The sequence below is a fragment of the Hipposideros armiger genome, unplaced genomic scaffold (genome assembly GCF_001890085.2).
Source record: "Hipposideros armiger isolate ML-2016 unplaced genomic scaffold, ASM189008v1 scaffold_470, whole genome shotgun sequence".
In the NCBI taxonomy this organism is placed as follows: Eukaryota; Metazoa; Chordata; class Mammalia; order Chiroptera; family Hipposideridae; genus Hipposideros; species Hipposideros armiger.
The window spans coordinates 1251368-1254194 of record NW_017731820.1 but is presented as its reverse complement, the minus strand read 5'-3'; the positions used below and the strand labels follow the sequence as shown (position 1 = coordinate 1254194).

Here is a 2827-nt window from a genome sequence, read left to right as displayed (position 1 = left end):
GGCGGCTCAGGCCTCGCCCGGCGCCTGGGCTCGGCCGCCGCGGCCCCAGTCACTGCGACACCGCGGCTCCGGGCCGGGCCTGCGCCGCCCCCTCCCCCCGCGCTTCGGCCTCGGCGCCGCGACACTCACCCGCATTTCCCTGGTGCCGAAATGGCTCCGGCGACGTCGCCACCTGGTCGCTGGGCCCGGGCCCCGGTTAAATCCCCGTCCCGCCAAGGTCTGGCTGCGTCCCTCCGCCGCCGGGGCCGCCCCGCCTGGAGCTGCGTGCGACACGGCTCCCGCCTCCGCCTCCGCCTCCGCCCCTGCCCGCCCGCGGCCCTCCTCCTCCCGCCGCCGCCGCCGCCGCCTGCACCGCGCAACCTCCGCCCTCTCGCCTTTCCTCCCGGCCTCCCCGGCTCCGGCTACCGTGGGGGAGAGGCTGGTGGGGGAGGGCCGCCACGCACCGCCATCGGCGTCCGGGGCGGGGGGAGCCGGGAAACCGTCGCCGCCATCTCCCCACCAGCCCGAGGGCGGGAGGGGCCCGGAAACCTCCCGCTCGCCGCGGCCACTGCCCCCGGGGGGTCCCCCCGCCCCGCGCCGGCCGCGGTCCCACTCGCCTGGGGGATTTCTACCTGAAAGCCGGGGGAGTCTCTTGTCCGGAACCCCGCGCCGTCCCGGGCCGGGCGTACCGGATCCTCCTCCGGGTTTTACAGCCTCCCTCGCCGGTGGGCCGCCTCTTAACGACCGGCTTCCCGCCACTTCCGACCCCACGAGGAGAGGTCGCCGCCTTAGGTCCGGGACACCGACCCCCGGAGAAAGGGCCCCGCCGCCCGCTGAAGGACAGGGTCTCCCCGTCCGCCTGCGCGCACACACACCCGGAACCGACTTGGAACACGGCTGCCAGGACACCCAATCAACGTGCCCGCCCGGACCGGGACTATTACCAGCGACGATCCCCGGCTGGCTGAGGAGAGCGGCGCAGATGGGCAAGTGGCCCTGAAAACCAGGCGGGGAGGCGTGGAGTCCGCTCGGGCGCCTCGGGACACCTGAGGCCTTCGCCGTCAGCACCTGAAAGCCTGCGCTTGTCTGAGCCGCGTTCTCGCTCCTTAGAACCGGTTTTTAAAGTAAAACTCTCCTAGGCTTCCCGGTGCAAACTTGAACCAACTCTCCTTTTGCGGGGGGGTGGGGGTGGGGTGGGTAGATGTTGACAAAGAATCACTGTACCATTCATCTTTGTGCAGACAAATCCAGGGTAGAATTCAAGCATCTCCATATGAGGATGGCATAAGGTGTGACTGAGCAACGGTATCTTTTCCACGCGTCGTCGTCTGAAGCAGTTCGATGCATTCGTTTGAAATTGAACCGTCGCCACTGGGTACTTTGCAATACTCTGAATGCAAATTTTGGCAGCACCGGGCTTGCCACGGTGACAGAGAGAAAGCATGGACTTGGAGGGAGGGTCTCCTGCTTCCATACCATGCATGGTTCACAGCATGCCAGACAGCTGGCTCGTTTCATGAACAAGCAAGGAAAGATCTCAAATCATCCTATCTGGGCAAAACACACGATGCAAGTAACTTCCTCTAATTGAGTTTTGCTCGAAACTAAAACGGTACAGATATTCTGGGACACCTTGGGGTAGGACTCCTAGGCCTTGAGCAGAGGGCCGCCCCCAGGGTCTGTACCGTTTCCTGAGTCACATGGGCTTCTCTTAGGAGACACATCCCTCCAGTGTATGTGGTTCCTCCTATTGAAATGTGGCCTGTGGTCAACCTCGGTTAAGTATCTTCAGAAGTGTTGCATTTGTCTGCACTCATCACCAAAGCATGTAATCTCAGCCTGGGCAAGGGTTTACAATTCTTGGTTTATATCCTATACTTTTACATAACCTAGTCAAAAGAAAGTTTAGATGTATTTACGGGCACATGGTAAGACTGAAGGTAGAAATGGAAGCCTTGTTTCTGTGGACTGCTTTCCATGGTTCACCTATGGCTTTTTTTATATCCTCGTTTCTTCCCCGATTGGAACCCATGCTTTCCTCAAGACAACAACCTATCTCCACCTTCCCTAACCTGTGTTCTCCACTTGCATCGTTCAATATGGCCTCCCTGTCTGTGACTTGCCACAGTTAATACACGAGTGGAGTGGGTCAGCTTTCCCTTGACTGTTTCTTTCCTCCACCCTCTTTTTTTGCTTAATGGAAGTATTTCGTCCACCTATGCCACCCCTCCACTTCTCACTGCCTAATTTCCTGGTTCTGAACTTCTATCCTTCACTCTCCACCCGTCTGCATCGTCATTCTTAGCAGTTAGACTGTTCCACTGACTTTTATGCACTTCAGAGCCAGGTTGCATCTATACTACTTCCACTCTGGGCGGGCAGAAGGGCATCTACTTTCTTTCCACTGCAAAACATCGTCCATCTTTCTCCCCCATCATAGCAAAACTAATGTCCTTTTTTCAGATGACTGCAGTTAGGAGGGATAATTAATTGGATGCATGTCAGAGTCAAAATGCAAAATAGCTTTAGATTAGAATATTAAGCTAAAACCAATTAAATAAAAAAAATATCACTTTACAAGTCACAAATTATATGATGAAGTTCAAAAACCCAAGATTTAGATTTAGACCTTGTTTTATATTCAGACTCAAACTACTATCTTTTGCTCTAGTTAGCTGTAAAATAGGGATAAAAAGATCTACCACCTAAGTGAAGGGCAATTCCTTTATAATTCCAGCATAATTTCTGAAAACTCAGTTAGTTCCCTTTCTTGCCTCATCTTCCATGAAGTGGAGGCCCACTGACTCCCCTACTGCTGTTGATAACACTAACATTTTCTAAGTCATAA

At 55.9% G+C, this 2827-nt stretch overlaps 1 protein-coding gene across 4 annotated transcripts in view; it reads right to left on the bottom strand.

Annotated features, from left to right (window-relative positions):
* The window catches only part of CUL1 (cullin 1), a 75982-nt gene extending 74881 nt beyond the window's left edge, over nt 1–1101 (bottom strand). For 2 of the 4 annotated variants that reach the window (XM_019666443.1, XM_019666444.1), the window contains exon 1: nt 612–1101. The gene's annotated coding sequence lies outside the window, so the exon portion shown is untranslated. Of the gene's footprint in view, nt 1–129; nt 322–611 lie in introns of those variants that run through there. The other 2 variants (XM_019666442.1, XM_019666445.1) reach the window with 2 other exon arrangements.
* Nucleotides 1102–2827: the final 1726 nt, after the last annotated feature.